This window comes from Schistocerca americana, chromosome 4, assembly GCF_021461395.2.
Source record: "Schistocerca americana isolate TAMUIC-IGC-003095 chromosome 4, iqSchAmer2.1, whole genome shotgun sequence".
Classification (NCBI taxonomy): Eukaryota; Metazoa; Arthropoda; class Insecta; order Orthoptera; family Acrididae; genus Schistocerca; species Schistocerca americana.
The window spans coordinates 404,359,211-404,385,829 of record NC_060122.1 but is presented as its reverse complement, the minus strand read 5'-3'; positions in this window follow the sequence as shown (position 1 = coordinate 404,385,829).

The window sequence follows — 26,619 nt, the reverse complement described above, 5'->3', positions numbered from 1 at the left end:
GTAAAGTTGAGGAACGCTTCAATGAGAAGGCTGTGATATCGATAATTAAGCGCACATTTTGAAAGTCTTAAAACATTCTAAGAATTTAGTCATATTGATTGTAAAGAACTGTGCTTGATTGAAAGGTCCCCTTAGAAAAATTATAAATTACTGCGCTGGTAAACTTCTACGTTATTTAATACAGAGACAGCTGAGTAAAACTGAATGTACTCAGACATTTCTGATCACCAATAAACTGACACACAATATTTTTAGCGCAACGTAATCTGACCTTCAATAATCCCTACAAAAGAATGACCCTGACTAACAATAACCTATACCTTTCATGAATCACTCACCTCACAAAAAACTTCGTTACTCGAACTAATGCAATACAGCGAATGCCAGTACTGCCAGCTAAATAAAAGATTCTAACTACGAAAGGCACTAACTACTGATAGGCATAGTTAGCAAATGAAAGATATTGATAGTGAACAAACAATGTATTTACCTTAATAATGTTCAAAAGTCATCATATTGAGAGGCACCCCCATGCCTTGCTCATACTGTGGCATCAAGCAGTCAGGCCTGCAAGATGAGTGGTCTGCCAAGCGAGTGGATTCATTTTTTATTTATCAAGTAACATGAGCTCTAGTACTCACAATTAAGTTACAAATTATTCTCCTGTTTGAATATTAACCAACGGAAATGGATAACGCACATCTGACTATTAAAAATTTACACAACTCTGATTGTTCACTACGCACTGGCAATACAACATTTTCTTTCTTATTCAACGGCTTTGATCAACACGTGGCCATCGCACTGAATATGAATGGCGCACACATTATAAATTCTGGGTATCATGACAACATACTATTCGAAGGAAAAGGCCACCAATCTTTTTCTTTTCACTATCTTATTTATTCCGATAAATTCTATAACCTAAACACACAAATTCTATAACCTACAACAATAACACATGAGAAATTCCGCCCAGTGGGCATGGTTTTACATTGGTGATTCTCTACCTTATGGTCTCGTAATTATTTAACGCTACAGTGCACTTTCTGGATAGGATGGTGGATCTTTTGCTATATCTCACACTTCGACTCTCACACCCATCATCACGAAACTTTCCTCCAGACCGAGTGGAACAAAAAGAACACGCATAACCCACTGCCTCTGAAACTATCTTGTTACTCTCCCATGCCAACCACACATACTTAAATTTCGTGAAATACATCACACTGGCAACATACAATACAAAACAAGGAATAGTCACAGCGTTATAATCATATCACTTTCAGCTTTCCCACTTCAATTAAAATTCATCCCAGTTTCACACGACACTGCCCCACTTCGTAACTTTTCTTTCCTAGTACGAACTCTGGAGGATATATGCACGTCTTCCTGTGCAATGCAAGCCAAGTGGCGTTGCTGGATAGATGGCTGACTCACCTTGCTTCACTCTCAGAGTATTATAGTTTGAATCAAGCGTCACACGGAAACATATCACGCAAAGTAATATTAAGAACATATTCATCACACACGCGAGTCCTCAACTGATACCATGGACGAGTACTTCTCTTTATCCTTTGTCTCATACACATATTGAGACTCACACAGTACTCACCACGTGGAAGTACTCGTCTCTAATTTCATGTCCTGCACACGCCATTTCATAAATATTTCCAACTTATAGTACACACACTAGTAATTCAGCTTAACTTAAGCACTCGGTAGTATTTCAACTTATTGCTACACGTGGTTTCATTGTGACCATTGGTCACTTCCGAAGATTACTACAATCCCCTTAATATTACCTGCCTGACATTTAATTCTCCCCACAAAAGTTCCTGAAATAGAGAAATTATTATTCGAAACTGCTCTTAAGTATTTCACATGCATACCATGTCTCCACTCTTTTGTCTTTATGGAGCACACCTAAGACAGGTCTTACCAACACTAGATCCAGCGGCAGAGTGCTGAAACATGGCCGTTCTTCAGGTCATCTCGCACCTCCGTTGAGGTGGGGGAAGACCATGTTACCCATTGGTCAGCCACATTTCAGGCGCTCAAAGCTCTGGTCAATTTCATCTCTTTGGTTCCACCAAAGGTGACCAAAAGATCGTCTCGAAGATGATCATATATTCACATTCACTATCTGGGGTTAGCAGACGACCATACATTCATTCATTTCACAGATCTCACCAAATTGGATGTAGGGATTTATTTTGTGGGAGTGCACATGTGATCAATTAAATAATAAATTGTCATTCTTTCCCACACTGGTATCTGGCTTTGCTGTATTAATTGAAATTGAGTTATTATTAGAAAAAATATGTTGTACTGACAAGAATAACGAAGAATGTTGTACCTATTTTCAATGTCGGGCAGTACTGTACCCTTTCAATATATATATCAGTTCATGATATCCAGTCTTACAAATTTACTCTTTCTGATGGACACACGTCCAGATCGTCCGCTCAAAACTCTGGCATCTCTACCTCCAACTGTACAACGGTACGCACTGTTCATATCCAACTGCCCAACACTACAATATCGAATATTCCAACAATGCCAACCAGCCACAGACTGCACTCAGCACAGTCAGCGATTTTCACACAGAGTGCTACGTGGCGTTACCAACATAAAAACCTAAACAGCCTACTTATATAGCCCCCATGGTCCCCACAAAAAATTCTACAAATTGTTTTGGGCAGTGCCCACTACTGATGTGAAAAAATTTTTCATAATTACAATAACAAAGATATGAAATGCACACACTTATTGATACAATGTTGGTCAAAAGCAAAATTTGATCTCATAAAGACAGTCCTAATCATACATCCCAGTAGTAATTGCAGTATTTTTTTCTCAAAGTCTGAGCAGTAAAAGAAAATGCACACGGAAGTAGTGGATTTCCATGCGGTCTTGAAGAAACAGTGTTGTCCTTCCAACGGAAAGACAGTGCTGACTCTTGACGTGCAGACAGGTAATGGGCCATAGCAGAGCAAACCCACAGCAGAGTCAGTCAAAGTTTTGATCATTATTGGTAAGTAGGTCATCACAGAGCAGACCCACAGTATTTCTTGTAGAGATTACGGTACTGGTGAGCCACCATAGGTGCAGACCCACTGCAGTCCTTGTAGAGATAATAGTATTGGTGGGCCATCAAAGGTGCAGACCCACTATAGTCCTTGTAGAGATGGCCAGCAGCGATCTGTTGAGACTGTGTGGGTGCACAGTCACACTCGAAGAGTCTTTCGGACAATATAGAAAGTCTATAAACCACCACTTGTGCTCTCACAAACTTTTTGGAACGTCCTTAGAACCAGCAGTGCTGTTAACCAGTCCCTTGCTGAATTATCAACATATGTGCGAGCACTAACAGTCCTTTTTTTTCTCACATATTGTGCATATACTATGACCAACAGAAACGTGTTCAGTGAAATGAAACTTAATTTGAAGAACTGGTGTCTATACAATTACAAATTTACAGCATAAGAATACAGTTACAAAGACACAGAAAACCTCACTAAAGAACATAATAATTTAGGTAACATTTTTAGTAATACAGGCTTTACAAAAGAATAGAAATAAACATATACATCAGTGTTACAGGAATTATGACATAAGTAAATAAATAAATTAATGAGAATAGTTTTCGAAACATTAACTTCACACATGAGCATTAAAACAGAACAGAACAAATACTGTCTGAACATCTTTACAAAGTAAATAACATATTATTAATGCAAATTATATTTGAGGATGACAGTATTCCTAATCATAGCGAATGGAGCTTAGTATCAGAAAAATTCTGCAACATAACTCTTATCAGCTAAACACATAAGGACAGGAAGAACACAAATACACAAGGGCACACAAACGCATAGTGGAATAACACAAAGGGAAAGGACAGGGTTTGTTTTCAGTATGACATTTGGTACTGCAGTACTTATCGTATTTGATTTGCAAACAAACCTTTCTTTAATTCTTGGAGATCTCCCATAGTTCATCACTATTCCCAAAAAGTCCTATTTATACCGGTTGTCCCTAAACCCTACTTTTTTGTTTGTATCCTCTTTGAAAATAATTTTTCTTTATTGTACACTGCTTTTTTGGCCAAACCTTTTTCTTATACCTTGTCAATGCATTACTTCCAATTCGTCACACCTCATTCTCTTATATAGCCTACCCCATCTTAAGCTAACTTAAATCTACTGAGGTCAGATGCATGAACTAAGGGACGAGGCAATGCAGCAGCACAACATAATTAACACAAACAGCAATGACAAAAAAATGTAAATTGGCAACGCAAGCAGCAATAAATATAAACTAGCAAAGCAAATGCAACATTACAACTAATATGAGCAAATGTGCAGTAACAAGACAAATAAATCAGTAGTAAAACTGGCTTTGCAGAGTAATACAAAGTAAAATTCAGTAGCACTATGACTGGAAAACAGCAGCAGCAAATGCAATAACTTATACGTAAACATGACAAACCTCAAGCAGAAAAAATATTACAGTACAGATAGGAAACATCTAATACCTATGTCAGATCTTAACACTAGAGTGATGCATCACAATAACTTACTCTACCAAACAAGTTGCCAAGTTACATATGCAATTCCTGTGAAGGGAAATGTCTATTTGTGCTCCTTTTTCTTTTACGAAAGTAGATCATAAAATTATTATTTAATGCATCTGTAGAAAAAATTCTATTAGTACATTTATTAAATTTTATTTTAACCTATGCTGCAGTGCAGCTAGAAACTAGATATTAAACAAAATGAGCAAATATGCATAAGAACCAAAGCATGAAACGTCATTCACTAGACATATGGTGTTTCAGTAAATATCAGCAATTACGAGCTCCAATGTGTAATTATATGTCTTCAGGTATGAGTGTGTCGTATTTGCGGTGCTTTCTACAAAGAAATGTAGAAAGAATTTCTCTACATGCCTCTAAAAGGCCCACACTAATGGCTCTTTTCCAGGCGACTGTCATGCAGCTGGGCACCTATAGTGCATTTCGTCAAGCTCACTTACCTTCCTTCTGCTACAGTGACAGTTTGATACCAATAAAACCTTACAGGTCGAAAAATTACAGCAGAAATGTGTAGAAATGAAATCTCATGAATAGCTGTGATGTGATACTCACATTCACGCATGTACACACATTTCATAACTCTTAAAGTACAGTTCTTGGTTTCCAACATCCTTTTCACCATAATCACATTCCTCATATAGCATCATCTTATTGATCATGAACATATCTCAACAGCATAATACACATGATTGTCATAAGAACATCATCATAACAGATCAATCACATCTCAAAATCGTCGCAGCTTCTTTCAATAATTTCAAAACCTTCAGTAAAGTTGTCTACCTCAAACGTACTTCATAAATCATGATCCCATAGCAAATACATCATTCAAAGCTCTCATAGTATCACAATGGTTTCAAAAAAATATGAACAGTTCACAAAGTTCAGACAAAATACAATTTCATAAGTGTGAATTCACTGACATTGTAAAAAAAAGAAGTTTGTCTCTCTTAAATTATCACATAGCTGTGTAATTCTGTGTTAGAGAAATGTAGTACCGATGTCTAAAGTTGTATAACCAAATACCATATTAGCTAGGGCTCCTAGCGCTTGCCACACATTTAGTACCAAAAGTAGGCATGTGGCCCCTGAGGATAAATGACATTATACCCTCAGATGTTACCGATTACATAAATCGAATGAAATATATCACCAAAAACCTTCTTTGTATCTTTGTAACTCAAAAATCTTTAAAATAAATGCTTGAAGTACATAAATTACTCAAATGCGTGCCCTGTAGTGCTAAACTGTGCGTCCAGCTGTAAGATAATTTCTGTCATTACTTGACAGTAAAAATGTGCCAAGTTTCATAGTTATCGTGCTCCATAAGCAAAGTTCTCTAGAAGTCAATGTACTTACCTCATCATAAACAAAAGTGAAGTTTTTTGCGTATAGATATCGTAGTTACTATGCTTATTGTTGTACTGTACTGTAACGTATTGTTGTGCTACAGAAAAGACTGTCTCATTATAACTATACCACAAGGTTACTACTAAAAGGTGTTTTACTTTCCAGAATAATACAGAAAAACTGTGCAGATATAAAATAGATACAGCACAAAAGCAATAATGTAAATTGTGTCACTCATTAATAGTGTCGTGATATAATTGTGCAGCTGTCAAATAAACTAACCACTGTGTCATCTGTTATCTCTCAGAAATTACTTTAAATCCAGAACGTCTTTTCAAGTAAACCAAATGTTGCATTAAAATCTCATTAGCAATATATGTTCTAAGTGTGTAATCCTTATAGTCATTATGTGCTCGTGCAACGAACAAACAAGAATGTACACACAATATCACTGTGTCTTCCGTTCACTAGAAAAATGCATTCGTAATTACTGTCTAAATAAGTTCCCTTGGTTCATGACTGGATAGTTAACTTTAAAACATTGTTGCATGTTAACAGTTTCTAAGTGTGACAAAGTGTACTAGTAATGTGAAGTGGAAATCTTATTGCAACGACTAATTCAGAAAGCCAATTATCTCTCAATAAATGGTTTTACATGTGAAATGTGGTGCAATCCTTTACTCTTCCTAGTATGCAGAGTTTCCACTTGAATGCAATTATCATGTGGTATACGTCGGTAAGGAATGCTAAACTTTTTTTTCAAGATTAGCGTCTATGTTATTTTTCTCTGAGCCAGCCGTCGCATGTGGCTGCCTGCCGTGCGAGTCATTGTCTACAGTCTCTTTTTTGTCGCGCGTCGTTACTGGGGTTTGGACATCTCATTTCTACAAATTCAACTGATGAAATTCAGGTCTGTCGTTATGATTATATCGTCTGCCGTCATGTCGGCAGTTTCTGTAGTTTCTTTCTTGTTGGTCACACATGGTGGAGAATTTCTCCCGGAATAGTAACTGCGCATTGGACCATTGCATCTGAAGCTATTCCGTTTCCCTTGATCATAATTCTTTTCGTTCCCATATCGTCTGTTTCTATGGTTGTTCATTACTATGGATGCGATATGTCTCTGCAATTATTATTACTCTGCCAACGGTTGTCATACGGGTAAGAATAGCCTTGTCGTGTCCAGTATTTATTTCTGTCATCACAGAATTGTGATGGATGTGATCTGTAATTGTTGTGTTCCTGTTTTAGCGTCCCGCGATTGTCAGTGTCAATTTCCAATTCTTGTAACAGTCCCTAAAAAGCTTCAATGTCGCCTTTGCAATGTTCTGCCAAAATAATATGTCTTAAATGTTGAGGAAATTTGATTAAGCAAATGCGGATGAGTTCTGAGGGGCTGTAGGGGTATGACATATACAGATTTTTGTGCATCATGTCTTCAAAATATTTTGCCGGACTCAAAATTCAGACCAAAATGCTTCATCATTGTGATGCTATGTTTTACTCGGTATTGAGTAGCTTGAGACCAATATGTTGAGAGGAAGGCATGATAAAATTCTCCTTCACTGTGACAATCGTGAATGACCGACTGCATTCTTACAGCTGGTTCATTCTCTAAGTAGCCACACATAAATTCCAGTCTGTCCTCTAATGACCAGCTGGGAGGAAAACAATGAGAGAATCGATGAAGCCATGCTTGTCGATGAATGTCGTTGCCAGAATTCTTAAATGTTTTGAATTTACGTATGGTAATGAACAGCTTGTAGTCAAAGTCATCGTGTCAGCGAGTCGCATATCGGTCATTGTTACGTCGTGTCGGCGGTTTCACCGCAAAATTCGGTGCACCATGCCAATTTCTTTCATAATTTCCAAAATACCCTGTGTTGTTACTTTGTGACTTTTCCTTATTTCTGAATCCCTCTTCCCGTGTCGGAGCGTGAGTCTCCTCTGAAATATGTAATTCTTGTAATACGTTTGCCAACTGATCTTGTACTTTCCGGATTTCTCTTTTGTGTTGCGTACTAATTTGATTCTGATTTTGTTTGAATTTTCTAAATTGTTCGTACCCTTCTGTGTCAGTAAAGGCTACTGGTGTTGTGTCATTCAGATCATCATCTACCTTTGTAGATAAGTTAGTGAACTGATAATGTTCGGCTACTTTCTCTGATAGTGAACTGATTTCCTCAGTGTGTTTTTCTGAACCAAGTTTCAGAGTGTCCATTTGTATTGAAAGCGTATCCATTGTGTCCTTTAAGTTTTCCTGAGTTTTTGCAAGTTGTGTAATCGAATCTGTAGATGCAACTGAGTCAATTTTAGCCCGCAAGGTCTCGTGATTTTCATGAACAATAGTTTGCAGTTCTTTTATGGCAGCTTCGTGATTCTATAATGCATTTTCATACCGCAAAAAAATAGGTTGAAAATGCTCACAAATTTGTGTTTTTACGTCATTATAGACTTTTTTACATTTAGATTCAATTTTAAGTAACTCAGCAGTTAAATCTTCACTTGTTCGTTCAAGCATTTGTTTGATTGTATTTAACTTTTGAAGATTTTGTTCCATTGTGTGTAACTTTTGTAACTGTTGCTGTGTTCGTTCCTGATTTTGTTCCTTTGCGTCTAAACTTTTGAAGCTGTTGTCCCATTTGTTTCTGATTCTGTTCCATTCATTGCAAGAATTGCAATAACGACGCATTAGTGTCTGCAACATGTTCCTCTGTGCTTTTCGGCAGTGCATTTGCACCGGCAACATTCGCATTTTGAAAAGCAGAGAGTAAGTCTTGACTTAATTGAGAAAATGGTGGGAACGCAAAACCTGAATCTACGGTATTTGCAAGATTGTGTCCTGTCATTTTGGGTTCCTGGGGCGAGCTGTTGCCGACCGATCGATGGACACTACTACCCTGTTCACTAGTTGTTTGCCGTCTGGTCCATTTCCCTATGCAGAATTACCAAATTACTATGTTGAACATTAGTTAATTCATTACACGGTGGCGCTAACACACTACTCTCGTCTGCAATGTCATTTCTCACGTTATTTTGGAGCCTAGTATTACGTTTTTCACACGCCATAATTGTCACAATATTTCACACGATAACACAGAAAAGCACAGTGTGAAGAGTAAAATAAAAAACCACATTAACATAGCACTGAAAATAATATCTAATTAATTGCAAGCACAGCTGCGAACTACTTGGTGCAAATCTACATGCATGTGACAAGTGTTTTACAGTACAACAATGAAAAACTACAACTACAAAGGAAATTCTCTCTACCATTAAGCGCTAGCAATAAACAATAAATACACTAATTACACAAACTACAAGAAAAAATCAGAAGATTCCAGTGAGGTATTCTCGGCTAAGGGTCGACTTATGGAACGTTCCCTTAGAAAAATTATAAATTACTGTGCTGGTAAACTTCTACGTTATTTGAAACAGAGGTAGCTGAGTAAAACTGCACGTACTCAGACATTTCTCTCTTTACTTAATCTGATCACCAATAAACTGACACACAATATTTTTAGCGCAACGCAATCTGACCTTCAATAATCACTACAAAAGAATGGCCCTGACGAACAATAACCTATACCTCTCATGAATCACTCACCTCACAAAAATCTTCGTTACTCGAACTACTGCAATACAGCGAGCGCCAATACTGCCATCTAAATAAAAGATTCTAACTATGGAAGACACTAACTACTGATAGGCATGGTTAGCAAATGAAAGATTTTGATAGAGAACTAACAATGTATTTACCTTAATAATGTATTCAAAAGTCATCATATATATCTCAGTTCATGATATCCATTCTTACAAATTTACTCTTTCTGACGGACATATGTCCAGATCGTCCGCTCTCAAAATTCTGCCATCTCTCTTCCCACATCCACCACTGCTGGTGGCTCACCTCCAACTGCACAACGCTACGCACTGTTCATATCCAACTGCCCAAACCTACAACAGCGAATATTCCAACAATGCCAACCAGCCACAGACTGCACACAGTACAGTCAGCGATTTTCATACAGAGCGCTACGTGGCGTTACCAACATAAAAACCTAAACAGTCTACTTGCATGATGTTAGGACTTAAAGATATTGACGCTGTTAGTGCACAATGCGTCGTTTCAAGTATGTTGCTCGTCATAAATCAGAAGATTCATCTTCTAATTTTGCTTGTTTTATCTTAAGGGGCAGCATCGACTGTGAAGCACTAAGAACACTCTCTGAATGTATGCTCTGCATTCCTACTTCCAGTGGAGAAAAGTCATTCAACACAATGAAAAGGACGTTGCCAAATTAGGAAATAGCGTGTGTCATGACACGCTTAACGCTTTGCTTTAAGGTAATTGAGTAATTTAGGCAGTACTGTTTACACTTTAATTAAGCGTCAAAGATTAGGGGTAATTCATAAATGGTAGTACCGCTGCTAATTTTTAGCATCGTAACATTCACTCCTCCCCCCCCACCCCCACCCTCTCCGCCCGTCATCTTCAACATACATTTCTTCCCCTATCCCGGATGATAACAACTATAGTCATCACTGAGTTGCAGTACTCGGGACAATGCGATTCTTGTGAGCAAAACGTCTAAATTACACGCACACTCACTGCAAATTTCTGGCGGTATGTTGACAAACGTAGCATCCAGCCGTAATGAAATGGTGGAAGCATATTGACCAGCTTTTCGGCGCGCGGAAAGAACATCCGGGGAAAAGAGAATTTCCAACGATGAGGACATTCACATGCGGTTTTCGAATATAGATCTACACACACAATAGTGATGGGGCAACATGTTGCTTTTTTTCTGTCGAATGAAAGAGCCCAGTGAAAGTAGTTTCTGTAGCCATGTCATCTGTATGAATGATTTCGCTCACTCTCTGAGTTTGAGTGATATCACGTAATGTGAGACAAAAGACTGACGTAAGTCTCTGGAAATTATTTTAGTTATATGAACATTTTCGCTCCGTCTCCAGGCTTTGGTAATCACATTTAAATACTTTCTCAGCTTTTTCGTTTTAGCATGAACCATTACTAATGTTGCCAACTTTTTAAGAGACAAATAAGGTATTAATTTCAAGGAGAGATTTATGTCTTATAGATACCTACTTAAATACGAAATTTTCGTACTTCTGGCCTTAAAAATGGATTTTTGCTTGGTTTTAAAAGGCCTAATACCTGGCGCCACAGTATAAATTACTTTTTCACAAATTACTTTTGTAATCAAATACATTGAAACTCTCTCTCTCTCCCTCTCTCTCTCTCTCTTTCTTCTGTTTTTCAGTCATCAACGATAACTCTATTTCGTTGGATGCTGAGGTGATGTGAACAGAAATCATATAATATAGAATTTTCTAAATTATTTCGTGACTTAATTACTTGCTTTAAGCTTATAATATCACTTGTCGAAAGTATTACTTTGTGAGAAATATTTATCATCATTCATTAATTTTATTTGAATTCCTTTGATATAGTTTCGTGATATGAATCATCCTTGCCGATACTGTACGCTTTCAAATTATGTGGATCATCACTATTTATCCAGTCGTATGATTTCTTCCATTCCCACGGCTGACGCCACTGACGTTTTCGGTATTCCGCTGCAGACACAAAGTTCACTGTAAAGAAAACGCCTATTCATAAACATGAGCGAAAAACTGAACTAAAAGCTTCTTATTGACAATCAATAATGAGCAAAACACCGGAACGGTGGTAAAAGTGATGACAGGCGGTAAGAGAGTCCAGTCAACAATAATCATTTAACAAAGAGCAAGACGATCGAATGTTTCCGCTCAGAAGTGAATGCGCCGGACTGCATCTATTTTTTCATGCGATTGCTTCCACTGACTGGTTGCAGTAGAAAGAAATGAATGAATAACAGTACAGCCGACACGTAAAGCTACAACCGACTGAATCGACTGCTTACAATTGGTTGCTCCCACAGACTGGTTTCACTCAAAAGAATGAATGAATAATTCAACCGATACGTAAAATTACAACCGAATGAATCGACTGTTTTTCCAACAAGCGACAGAATCGATAATTTTCATTCGGTTATTCTCATCAGTATACATACAGCGCAACACTGTATCACGATTTAAAATAAGTGAATGTTGTGGAACCACTTACTATGTGTCAATTAGACGTTTCAGATATACGCGTCATCTGATGCATTTGTGTGGCGAACACTGGACAGGATTTAACAGACGGTTACATTATACAAAATTCAGTTCCTCGCTTTTTACAGCTGTTTAGGCTACAATCCTTTAGTTTTATGGTTAGTATTGAGCACTGAATGAATATTCTCAGCAGCAACAGGGTTGAACCTTATTTACAGCGAAAGACCAAAAGTGGTGGTAAGGCCCTGTAACACGAGTCGTTCATCGGCCACCGAAGCGTGTACGGAGCCTTTGCCTCCACACAGTCCTGGCAGAAATGCCTTTCTGATACTCCACACTCAAACTGGAGACGATCAGACACAGAGTTGACCGTCAGCCGTTCCGTGTGGCTCTGAGGACATAACGCACGCACGTCAAACATTTGTGACCATGCTGTGCGGTAGTTTATGTGTGTAGAAACATGGTTTCTGCTCACCGTTGACACTGTTGATATCGGAAACCCGAATCTTGTGTAATGCCCGGTATTCTATGATCAGTGAGTTTGAAAGCAGTCATCGCAACAAGTCGGTTTTCTTGCGGGGTGCTGCTGTGTTCAGTACAGAGCTGTCTAAGTGTTCAGTTATCGAACCTATAATCACGTCATACACAACATCTAGCTGCAACATTTGGGCATCATACAAGGCACATCTTCAAATTAGACAACCCTTCGGTGGCTTTTACTCATACAATATAGATTTTAAGGTTGAAGTTACCTAAGAAAGTGCTCTAGAGTGGCTGAATCGGCCAATTCAGTTCGTTCAGTGGATATAAGACTATCATTTCGAAAGTTCTGCATACTGTAAGACAGCTTCCTGGAAGCTTCATCAGCTGTAACAAAATGTATTCCACGCACTTATTCCTTCCATTTGCAGAAACAAATCAAAGTCTTGCGGGCTCATATCAGGACTACATATAGTGCCTCTTTCCCATGCATGTTTGTTGAGTGTTTTTCTCAGTGGTAGGCTAGTACGTGGTCTTAGATTAGCGTGCAGAATGACAACACCGGCTCTTTTGTATATACTTGTGTGTATATACAGTGTCGGATAAAAACGCGACACCTTCCAAGACAGAGCCATTTTATTCACAAGTGATGTGCCAGGTAATTCATCATTCTAGAAGCACATGATAACAAATTCGTATGAAATGAAACGCTTACGTCAGAGTAAATGGGTCCAAATAGTCGCATCAATGCCCACTGTACCCACCAACGCAGGCATATATTCTCATACTGATATGCCGAACGGCATCCTGCGATAGACTACTTCAAGCATCTTGGGCCTTCTTTGTAACATGGCAAAGTTTCTTGCAGGCTCTGGAGAAAGATTAAATTCCCATTTCCACTTCATCAAGTCCCATAAATGTTCAGCTGACGAGAGATCTGCTGAACTTGCGTCCAGGGCAATTGTTTACATCATGGAGAGCGTTTAGTGTGGCAGCAGCTGTATCTACTCCTGAGGAAAGCGCGTAAACTGCCTGTCGAATAAATGGCAGCAGCGCGGGTATAACAAACTGTGCGGTGTAGCAGGTACTGGCGCTTTACCCTGCAGAAACACCAAATGTGATCCCGAGTTGTAGCTGACGGCCAAGCACACCATGAAGCCTCGGGTGGTACCCATCTGCCGCGGGCGAATGCTCTCTAGAACGGACACCACACAAGGTCTACGCCATACAAGTCTACATCCATCATTCGCTTACAGAAGGAAGCCACTGATATAGACAGAAGTTACTGTCATCACTAAAGACAACAGAGCGGCATTTCGCTCTCAGGCGATTCTTTCACGACACTAGATTAGTCATGGTTCGTGGTGTCTTGGTATTAGTGATAGCTTGGCCAGAGGCACAAGTGAATTTTACTGACTGTCTTGCTCTTGTTGCAACAAACAGTTTCCAATAGTCCCTGGGACACAGCAGGTGCAACACGCGCGTGCCCGGGTTTCGTCCTTAAATGACGTTCGCTCGGCGACTGCTGCTCACATAATGTGTCGAAGTTGACGTCCGCCTGTACTACGCAGTCGTCCAGATACTGGTCTACGAATGTGGGAATGTTTCACAGACTTCTGCTGAAATCAGCTACCCAAGACGTCCAGAAGTCCATGGATACGTCCATCCAGCTTCCCGCAGCCCCCCAACGCGACACAGTTCAAATGGCTGCAGCTGCTCAACAGGAATACATATTGGTCGGTGGGGCACGGTTGTATCCTAGAATGATTGGTGGAAGGGTATGGTTGTACCCTAGAATGAATGGTGCAAGCACTGTCCACCTAACTCAGCACAATTGCTGTCTGTAGAGTCAAAACAGAGTGCACAGACAAACCACCTAAGCGCTACCTTTTTGCTGACGACCTTGACAAATGAATCAGTAATGCTATAACCCCACAGTGTACACCCATCATAACCTGGTGCTACTATGCACAGTCTTTGATGGTGTTGCAATGTTTTTGGTTCGTGTATGTGGCCGTTTCGTTTTACTAATTTCAGTAACGGATTGCCTTTACTTTCACGCAACCGCAGTAACTGACGCAGAATGGTGTTTCCATCAATCAGTGTGAAGCTACGGGTGGCACAGATTTCGAAAATTACGTAAAATTTATCTTCCACGCCGCTGTGCTTTATGGTATGCAGCAATCGATTTGTGCAGTTCGCGGAAGAACTAACTAAATGCGGACAAGGATCCAGTATCTCGCCTTGCAAGCGTGGGACAGGCAAGCATGGCAGCAGCAGGACGGGCCGCACGCACGTTGCGAGGGAGAGCAGACTGCCGTCGCGAGTGTTGGTTGCGAAATCCGTGGAAACTGGAGCTGGCCCTGATTGGCCGGCTTGTCGCGGCACGTAACAAGTGGCGAACCGTGTAATTGGTGGGCACTAGCGAAGCGCGGCCGCGGCCTGCCTTCGTAATTGGCAGCAATGCCGCGCCTGGCGCCGTCAGCGAACCAGAGCCGCCCGGAGAAAGGTGCTCCGATTCTCCCTACGCTGTCTCACATGGCTACAGAGTTTTTCCAGTTCTCCAGCTATGTTTCTCCTACCAATCTGGTGGGAAGCAGGTCACATGCCAACCTGCATTTTAGAACACAGACACATTTGAGCTGAAGGATATAAAATCAGTTCCTTTTCTTGTGGTCGTCAAGCTAGTGACTATCCTCTTCTGATTGCCGCACCACGTAAGAGTGCCAGTACATCATCGGGTCGCTGGTCATCTGTGCTCAGTTAGAAACGGTACGCTTAAGTGAAGACGGTTCCACTCCAGTCAATCAGATTCCAGGCCGAAGGCTTATCTGGAGACGCCCCGGGCAGCGGTGAGACTTCAGTCTGACTGTGGCCAACCCTAAGGCCCGATAACCAGCAGTGATCGTCTGGAGTGCCATTATTTTCCCGGAGCAGGACCCCTTTTTTTGTCATCTGCCACACCTTTACAACAGAGCATTATGTCGATGATATTTCACGCCCCGTTTTGTTGCCCTTCGTGGTAAGCTACCCTAGGTTTACATTTTAGCGGTATGATGCCCGCCGGCACACGGTGAGAGTTTCTCTACTGTCTTCGGGCTTGCCGAACCCAGCCTTGCCCAGCAAGGTCGCCGGATCTCTCCCCAGTTGTGATAGTTTTTACGATTTAAGGCGCCAATGAGACGAACTTGGCACGATATTTGAAGCTGGCAAAAAGGAATACAAACGTCTCAAAAATGAGATCGACAGGAAGTGCAAAATGGCTAAGCAGGGGTGGCTAGAGGACAAATGTAAGGATGTAGAGGCTTATCTCACTAGGGGTATTGAAAGTTTACCGTCTTACCTCCTTGCCTAGGGACGCCAGATGAAAGTTGATGTCGTCAAGCCCTGAATGAAAATTGCGCAACGGATAACTGGGGAGAGGAGCTTGAGAGCGCTACCTGGAGAGCGTGCCCTTTCTGTACGACACTAGTCAAGGGGCTGGAGGGCTCACACGCTGATGTGTGGGGTCCCTGCATTCTCTATCTTTTATTTTAAATGAATTCCTTTAACTTGACTTCTTTGTGATTTTTAAGGTATGTTAAAGATTGCTGACAATTGATTACGTATTTATTTTAAACATTATCATTCGACTTTACAGCGATTGCACCAATTGTTTCGGTTTACAGATATTACAATTTTACAACTTATAGCTCCGGAAAAGTCCCCCATTCGGATCTCCGGGAGGGGACTGCCAAGGGGGAGGTTACCATGAGAAAAAGATTGAATAATCAACGAAAGGATAACGTTCTACGAGTCGGGGCGTGGAATGTCAGAAGCTTGAACGTGGTAGGGAAACTAGAAAATCTGAAAAGGGAAATGCAAAGGCTCAATCTAGATATAGTAGGGGTCAGTGAAGTGAAGTGGAAGGAAGACAAGGATTTCTGGTCAGATGAGTATCGGGTAATATCAACAGCAGCAGAAAATGGGATAACAGGTGTAGGATTCGTTATGAATAGGAAGGTAGGGCACAGGGTGTGTTACTGTGAACAGTTCAGTGACCGGGTTGTTCTAATCAGAATCGACAGCAGACCAACACCGACAGCGATAGTTCAGGAATACATGCCGACTTCGCAAGCTGAAGATGAACAGATAGAGAAAGTGTATGAGGATATTGAAAGGGTAATGCAGTATGTAAAGGGGGACGAAAATCTAATAGCCATGAGGGACTGGAATGCAGTTGTAGGGGAAGGAGTAGAAGAAAAGGTTACAGGAGAATATGGGCTTGGGACAAGGAATGAAAGAGGAGAAAGACTAATTGAGTTCTGTAACAAGTTTCAGCTAGTAATAGCGAATACCCTGTTCAAGTATCACAAGAGGAGGAGGTATACGTGGAAAAGGCCGGGAGATACGGGAAGATTTCAATTAGATTACATCATGGTCAGACAGAGATTCCGAAATCAGATACTGGATTGTAAGGCGTACCCAGGAGCAGATATAGACTCAGATATCAATATAGTAGTGATGAAGAGTAGGCTGAAGTTCAAGACATTAGTCAGGAAGAATCAATACACAAAGAAGTGGGATAGGGAAGTACTAAGGATTGACGAGGTAGGTTTGAAGTTCTCTAACGCTATAGATACAGCAATAAGGAATAGCGCAGTAGGCAGTACAGTTGAAGAGGAATGGACGCCTCTAAAAAGGGCCATCACAGAAGTTGGGAAGGAAAACATAGGTACAAAGAAGGTAGCTGCGAAGAAACCATGGGTAACAGAAGAAATACTTCAGTTGATTGATGAAAGGAGGAAGTACAAACATGTTCCGGGAAAATCAGGAATACAGAAATACAAGTCGCTGAGGAATGAAATAAATAGGAAGTGCAGGGAAGCTAAGACGAAATGGCTGCAGGAAAAATGTGAAGACATCGAAAAAGATATGATTGTCGGAAGGACAGACTCAGCATACAGGAAAGTCCAAACAACCTTTGGTGACATTAAAAGCAACGGTGGTAACATTAAGAGTGCAACGGGAATTTCACTGTTAAATGCAGAGGAGAGAGCAGATAGGTGGAAAGAATACATTGAAAGCCTCTATGAAGGTGAAGATTTGTCTGATGTGATAGAAGAAGAAACAGGAGTCGATTTAGAAGAGATAGGGGATCCAGTATTAGAATCGGAATTCAAAAGAGCTTTGGAGGACTAACGGTCAAATAAGGCAGAAGGGATAGATAACATTCCATCAGAATTTCTAAAATCATTGGGGGAAGTGGCAACAAAACGACTATTCACGTTGGTGTGTAGAATATATGAGTCTAGCGACATACCATCTGACTTTCGGAAAAGCATCATCCACACAATTCCGAAGACGGCAAGAGCTGACAAGTGCGAGAATTATCGCACAATCAGCTTAACAGCTCATGCATCGAAGCTGCTTACAAGAATAATATACAGAAGAATCGAAAAGAAAATTGAGAATACGTTAGGTGACGATCAGTTTGGCTTTAGGAAAAGTAAAGGGACGAGAGAGGCCATTCTGACGTTACGGCTAATAATGGAAGGAAGGGTAAAGAAATATCAAGACACTTTCATAGGATTTGTCGACCTGGAAAAAGCGTTCGACAATATAAAATAGTGCAAGCTGTTCGAGATTATGAAAAAAGTAGGGGTAAGCTATAGCGAGAGACGGGTCATATACAATATGTACAACAACCAAGAGGGAATAATAAGAGTGGACGATCAAGAACGAAGAGCTCGTATTAAGAAGGGTGTAAGACAAGGCTGTAGCCTTTCGCCCCTACTCTTCAATCTGTACATCGAGGAAGCAATGATGGAAATAAAAGAAAGGTTCAGGAGTGGAATTAAAATACAAGGTGAAAGGATATCAATGATACGATTCGCTGATGACATTGCTATCCTGAGTGAAAGTGAAGAAGAATTAAATGATCTGCTGAACGGAATGAACAGTCTAATGAGTACACAGTATGGTTTGAGAGTAAATCGGAGAAAGACGACGGTAATGAAAAGTAGTAGAAATGAGAACAGCGAGAAACTTAACATCAGAATTGATGGTCACGAAGTCAATGAAGTTAAGGAATTCTGCTACCTAGGCAGTAAATTAACCAATGACGGACGGTGCAAGGAGGACGTCAAAAGCAGACTCGCTATGGCAAAAAAGTCTACTAATATCAAATACCGGCCTTAATTTGAGGAAAAATTTCTGAGGATGTACGTCTAGAGTAGAGCATTGTATGGTAGTGAAACATGGACTGTGGGAAAACCGGAACAGAAGAGAATCGAAGCATTTGAGATGTGGTGCTATAGACGAATGTTGAAAATTAGGTGGACTGATAAAAGGTAAGGAATGAGGAGGTTCTACGCAGAATCGGAGAGGAAAGGAATATGTGGAAAACACTGATAAGGAGAAGGGACAGGATGATAGGACATCTGCTAAGACATGAGGGAATGACTTCCATGGTACTAGAGGGAGCTGTAGAGGGCAAAAACTGTAGAGGAAGACAGAGATTGGAATACGTCAAGCAAATAATTGAGGACGTAGGTTGCAAGTGCTGCTCTGAGATGAAGAGGTTAGCACAGGAAAGGAATTCGTGGCTGGCCGCATCAAACCAGTCAGACTGATAACAAAAAAAAAAAAAGCTCGGGTATATTATATATAAATCTGCACGCACATTTCTACGGGAAAGACGGAATTGCGTTGGCCAAATGTATACCACCAAAGTCTCCCAATATTTTACATAGGACATTTACTATGTGAGGAGGATAACGGGCAAAACTGGGGACCAGATACTTTAACACAGGGGGTCAAATTTCCGGAATTAAACGAGCACACTCATTTCCTTACACAATCCGAAGCTGGAAATAAAAGAATTAGTAAAATCATTCAAATACCTCTCTTCCATGAGTGAACATTGAGACAGACACACTGAGGGCACGTCTGCTCACTTACCCGACTTCTGTAACACTCCCTAATATGGCGGGCACCCGGAGGTCTTCCTGGGCCCCGGTGGAGGGGGTGGTCGAACCACTTTGCCGTGACCAACCTCTCCACCCCAAATCTTGTGACACTGGAAAGTCTTTGACTTTTACCTGCCTGTGCTGTCTCTCTGATCCCCTAGCCAGGAGTAAGGTTGACACTACTATCCTACAGAACTACTTCCCAACAAAGACTTGGCCACGCTTTACGGAAAGGTGTGAGAAGGATTAGGAAAGTTCATGTGCAGATTCACATCCACTTACAAGAAATGCGTAATACACGACACATATAAATATTTCTTTCCACCCGTCCACATGGGTTCTGTTGCACCCGCGGCCGGCCGCGTCGTGTAATAAAATTGGCTGCGGAGCCGCCTCTGTTTCTATTTCCCGGTGCGAGCGTGCAGCGAAACCTGCTGCTTATAGACCGGAAACTACTGTACCGTTTCAGTATGATAGATACTGCCTACAGGAAAATTAAAGAGACCTTTGGAGAAAAGAGGACCACTTGCATGAATATCAAGAGCTCAGATGGAAACCCAGTTCTAAGCAAAGAAGGGAAAGCAGAAAGGTGGAAGGAGTATATAGAGGGTCTATACAAGGACGACAATATTATGGAAAAGGAAGAAGATGTAGATGAAGATGAAAGGGAGATATGATACTGCGTGAAGACAAAGTGCCTATTGGCTTCCGTCTTCGGCCGACATTCGTCTAATGACTTTACTGTTTCTCCAGCACGAGTGGCTGGCATTGTCAGAGCTTCACTCTCCATTGCCGGTGGTGGAGGGTGAAGCTTTGACATTGCCCGCCACTCGTGCTGGCGAAATGTCAGTGAAGTCATTAGACGAACGTCGGCCGAGGAACCCGAGATAGAAGCCTATAGGCAGTTTGTCAACAAGTGGCCACGAAAGCCTTAACAGTTTTGTACTGCGTAAAGAGTTTGACAGGGCACTGAAATATCTCGAGTCGAAACAAGGCCCCGGGAGTAGTCAAAATTCCATTAGAACTACTGACAGACTTGGGAGAATCAGTCCTGATAAAACGCTACCATCTGGTGAGCAAGATGTATGAGACAGGCAAAATACCCTCAGACTTCAAGAAGAATGTAATAATTCCAATCCCAAAGAAAGCAGATGTTGACGAACTATCAGTTTAATAAGTCACGGCTGCAAAATACTAACACGAATTCTTTACAGACGAATGGAAAAACTGGTAGAAGCCGACCTCGGGGAAGATCAGTTTGGATTCCGTAGAAATATTGGAACACGTGAGGCAATACTGACCCTACGACTTATCTTAGAAGATACCTTAAGGAAAGGCAAACCTACGTTTCTAGCATTTGTAGACTTAGAGAAATTAGCACACTGGACTCGCATTCGGGAGGACGACGGTTCAATCCCACGTCCGGCCATCCTGATTTAGGTTTTCCTTGATTTCCCTAAATCTCTCCAGGCAAATGCCGGGATGGTTCCTTCGAAAGGGCACGGCCGACTTCCTTCCCCGTTCTTCCCTAATCCGATGAGACCGATGACCTCGTAGTTTGGTCTCTTCCCCCAAAACAACCAACCAACCAACTTAGAGAAAGCTTTTGACAATGTTGACTCGAATACTCTCTTTCAAATTCTGAAGGTGGCAGGAGCAAAATACATGGAGCGAAAGGCTATTTACAATTTGTACAGAAACCAGATGGGAGTTATAAGAGTCGAGGGGCAGTGGTTGGGAGGGGAGTGAGACAGGGTTGTAGCCTCTCCCCGATGTTGTTCAATCTGTATATTGAGCAAGCAGTAAAGGAAACAAAAGAAAAATTCGGGGTAGGTATTAAAATCCAAGGAGAAGAAATAAAAACTTCGAGGTTTGCCGATGAGATTGTAATTCTGTCAGAGACAGCAAAGGACTTGGAAGAGCAGTTGAACGGAATGGACAGTGTCTTGAAAGGAGAATATAAGATGCACATCGACAAAAGCAAAACAATGATAATGGAATGTAGTCGAATTTAGTCGGGTGACGCTGAGGGAATTAGATTAGGAAATGAGACGCTTAAAGTAGTAAAGGAGTTTTGGTATTTGGGGAGCAAAATAACTGATGATCGTCGAAGTAGAGAGGATATGAAATGTAGACTGGCAATGGCAAGGAAAGTGTTTCTGAAGAAGATAAATTTGTTAACTTCGAGTATAGATTTAAGTGTCAGGAAGTCGTTTCTGAAAGTAGTTGTATGGAGTGTAGCCATGTTTGGAAGTGAAACATGGACGATAAATAGTTTGGACAAGAAGAGAATAGAAGCTTTCGAAATGTGGTGCTACAGAAGAATGCTGAAGATTAGATGGGTAGATCACGTAACTAAAGAGGAGGTATTGAATTTAACTGGGGAGAAGAGGAGTTTGTGGCACAACTTGACTAGAAGAAGGGATCGGTTGGTAGAACATGATCTGAGGCATCAAGGGATCACCAATTTAGTATTGGATGACAGCTTGGAGGGTGAAAATAGTAGAGGGAGACCAAGAGATGAATACACTAAGCAGATTTAGAAAGATGTAGGTTGCAGTAGGTACTGGGAGATGAGGAAGCTTGCACCGGATAGAGTAGCATGGAGGGCTGCATTAAACCAGTCTCTGGACTGAAGACCACAACACTATCAACGTCAATCTCACAAAAGGACATCCAACTACTCTGAAAATCAGTGTCAAGCCAATTACAGCTGGCATTAAGGCCAGAGGTGGACCAATGCCTTATTCACTAGCTCACTTCGCGTAGCTCTTTCTCTTGAATGTATCATCCATTTTATTCTAAAATTGTAATCATTTTTTTGTCTGTACATGTACCTCATATCTACCTATTTCCATGCCATTCGGATAATTCCTTCATGGTGCCTTTTTTTTTTCTTACGGTGTATTATAAAGACTATTTGCTTGCGAACTGTATCAGCAGGTTGTGTGGAACTCCGAACATAAGTTAGAGGCAAAAAAGTATAGATATAATTGTCCATCTGCCTAGCTTAAAATTTTATGAAACTTAATTCTATGTGACGCAGGGCTTCTTTGATACCACGCGAATAACGTCACAAGCTACCAGAATAAGTGAAGCAGCCTCAGGTAAAATAGGTGGGGTACATTTGTGGTCGGAGTTTTGCCACGGTAACGACGAGTATAGCAAGCAGACGTTTTGACAGCTAGAGACGTACGTGGCTTTCTAGAAGGTGGGGTATTGTTTTGGCCTAGTGGGAAGGTTGCAACATTGATACAGCGATGTAGTTCAGCGTGTGTCACTTGTTCTCTTGTTTATGCCCGGAAGCCTAGTAGACATTCCGTGAAGTTTTTTTTGTTCCTTTAAAGTCAGTACCGCCATTAGACTGTTGTTTATTTGCAGTGTTACATTTACATTTGCACTATACGATTTCGGCTTCAAAGTGCGATTATCGAGTGTTTTAAGTGTTATACAGTGTCTAAGATGGCAGTGTTGAAACAAAGCAGTAGGCTTTACCAGAAATATTTACCTTTAGAGAGTGTGTCTAATAGTGTACTTTAAATACGAGAGTATGCCATCTTAGGCACTGTATAACACTTAAAACACTCGACAATGGCACTTTGAAGCCGAAATCATGATAGTGTAAATGTAAATGTAACACTGCAAGTAAACAACAGTCCAATGGCGGTACTGACTTTAAGGAAATATATTATGACTGTGGCCCCGCATTACGAAAAAAATTATTTTTGTTTCTTGTTATTAAACATCTCAAACAGAAAATTGGTTCATGGACTTGCAACCCTGGAAACCAACAACCCTAAGGCAAGTTTATCCACATTATTTGTGGAACGGGTCTTCCACGTTATTAATAGGGGTTCGTATTAATACCATTTCAAAGGAACATAGGAAATTCTCACCATAAAAAAAATTAAACTGTCACAAGTCTGACAACTGCTCGTTACATAGTAGTTACCAGAGGTTTTATTGGAACTGACACTAAAATCTGCTGCACGAGTTTTGGATCTAGTGATGACAGAAGAGGAAGCTAGTCACTAATGTAATGAATGAAATATACATTACGCCTTCAAGAAGAGCCACTGTTAAATAATAAAAAAGAACAACCTCCGGTTCCACTCAGATTCCAAAATACGGAACGTTCTTTACATCTCTTCTCAGAGCGGTCTCGCTGACGTCTGAAGCCGTAGTAGAGGCCGCAACTAGAATTCATGCACTACTCTCAATGCGCGGCGCTGTGGTTAAATTTACAAAACGTTTTGCTTGTATGATTAATTGTGGAACATTTATTGGCGAGCCAAGATCAGTTTTCTGCTCTACTCCACTAAATTTTGTTTTGAATCATCAATTTTTCGACTGATTTGATACGGCACGCTAAGGATTCCTCTGTTTTACCAGCCTTATCAGAGTACTTGCACTCTGTGTCCACAAATGCAGGTATTCCAGTTCCTGCCTTTCCCAACATTTTTTACCCTCAGCAGCTCCCTCTAGCATCGTGGAAGTTAACACATATCCTTTCATTCTGTCCCTTTTCCTTGTCAGTGATTTCAGTATGTTCCTTTTTCGCCGATTCTGAGGAGAACTTCCTCATTCCTGATCTTGATTAAGCCTCGCAATTCCCTTCTCGGATATTTATGTTTCCGACCCACGTTGAACCTTCTGACCTTCCGCGCACTGACTCATTGATTATTCAACTCTCTTCTCATGTAACCTTCTCCTTTGAGAGTTCGCTCCTCGAGATCCGAATGGGAGACTAATATGCAATCTTTTGCCAGTGAAGAGATCTTCATGACACGTTTTCAGTTACAGGGCGTATCTCCTGTGGACCCATGTATCTCCTTAACGTCGTGGTTTCTGTTGCCTACCACTTACTCATGCCGTGGATCTTTCTCTTTTTAGGTTTTTAGGGGCACTTTGCCACTCCAAAATCTTACCCTGAAATTCCGTCCTCTCCTTCACCATAAATAAAGCCTTGGCAGAACGAAGTGACTGTTATGCCGGACGTCTTCGACAGCCATTTCCCATGCTTTTTACACATATTTGAAATGTAAGCAGTATCTGTTTGTGAATCCGAGACCCAGTACCCTTTCATTACTAATCAGAGACGCTGCCACTAGACCATAGTTTAGTGACTGCACTTATAAGTCAGTTTTTAATGTTAAAAAAACAGTACTAGGTTGGGTAATGCTAGGACTGTTTGTTTTATATTCATCACAACGTAAGATTGCTGTGCCTCCGCCCCACAATGGATTGAAATAAACTTATAAAACAGTCTAAATAACGCCCATAAGCTTCGCTCTGACGCGGGAGACTGGGCTAAATTCGTCACTAACACAAAAACAATAATTAACACGTTGTAGCTGCACCCATAAAGATTGTGAAATCCGACCTTGTACTGGAAAATATTCGCCGCTTTCTGTAACACATCGCTTCGAGAATGTTCCTAGCAACTTACGCCAATAGTCTACTCAGACACAAAATAGTATAATAGTTCAAAGCCATCAAGTTTCTAAGGAATCGATGTCATTTGTTGGCCGCCAACCATTATCTTTTGTTAAAAACCATCTGTAGGCAGCTAATGGCTCTGCGCTCACTGGCCTCTTCTTGCCGGGCACGTTCTCTATTACTAAAACGCAAGTCTTGATCATAAAATCGGAAAGTGAATGCTCAGAATTCGACGCTCGTACACGAGAAGGTAGTAGTGAATTCTTGTAGGTTTTCCTTTAAAAAAAAAGTAAATTAATATTTCCTCCTAACTTCATAAATGTTAAACACTTTGGAGCACCTGAGGGCTCACAACTTACCTATGAGCACTGCAGACAGGTTCCTTATTTACGGAACCTTCAAAAATGTCCTTGATATTACATTTCCGTTCATACCTTCCAGTCACTCACCCTCAGGTATAGAATACAGACGTTTAATTTGCCAATTTCTGCTCCCTCTAGATAACCTCGGTAAGGTGTTGCTTTGTGACGCGTTTCTCAAGTTTGTTTCCAGCAAGTGCTGTTTCTTTGGAAATCCACTGACTCTTAAGCCAGCGTAGACGTCTCGAACATAAACCACTCACACGGCCCTCATCATGCGGCGGGAAATGTTATGTTACAGATAAAAGGCTAACATCTCCGTTTAAACTCAATCTGCCCTTCTCAAATTCCTGAAATATCTCAGCAAAGTAATCAAATTTCTGGATAACCAAAGATGTGAAAGCAGTCACACAAACATCAAATACTTCCAATTAAACCAAAAAATGATTTATTGCCAAATTAAAACACCTCACAAAGTCAGTTTCTTCACCGAATATCTCCTGCACCAACTATTAGTTCCCAGATTTAATACAAAATTTCCATTACAAAATAGTATCAGCTTGGGCTACGCTACGCTGCACCCAACACTGAAAACGACAAATGAAGTCTGTATTATTGAAGCAAAGCAATTACCTGTAAGGTCCCCACCTTACACTTCTTTTCTATCTTCATGGACGCAATAGACTCAAATTTTAACTTAGTCGGTATATTCCAGAGCAGAAAGGAACCTTGGCATCAGGCTAGAGGAAGGGTACCAGTCACAATCAGTTATGATTTTCACTGATTGTGATAAACTTGTTAAGCCACAAATATGCTGATTTATTAACATGTAGCACCCAGTAAGAGACATTTTCCCATGCTAACATTTGATGAAGTATATAATTAATTTTATGACCTCTACCTATCGATACACCTAATGACCGTACAGGCGTGCATACGTCTTTCATGGGGCTTAAAAAAAGCTGTTCGCAGACACTGACGCGCATTGTATTGCCACATCCACCTATAACAAAGCTTACATGCCGTAAATCTAGTCTGATGCCGAGAACACATTACATGCAGGTTCCAAACAAACGACCTCCATTTCTCCAATCAACTCCTCGACACACACCTTGTTTCACAATTTCTGAGCAGCTTTCAAAATGAAGTAAATATTTGGGCCACTAGTACGCCAAGACTTGGAAAAGATACACAGCAACCACCCAATTAGTTTGATGACATCCTCCACATCGTTTTATTTTCTGCTCGTCTTTTCATCTTTACTCACCTGGTAGAATCAAAATCCACCATAGCAAAGTGTCTTTCAGGAACATATAAAATA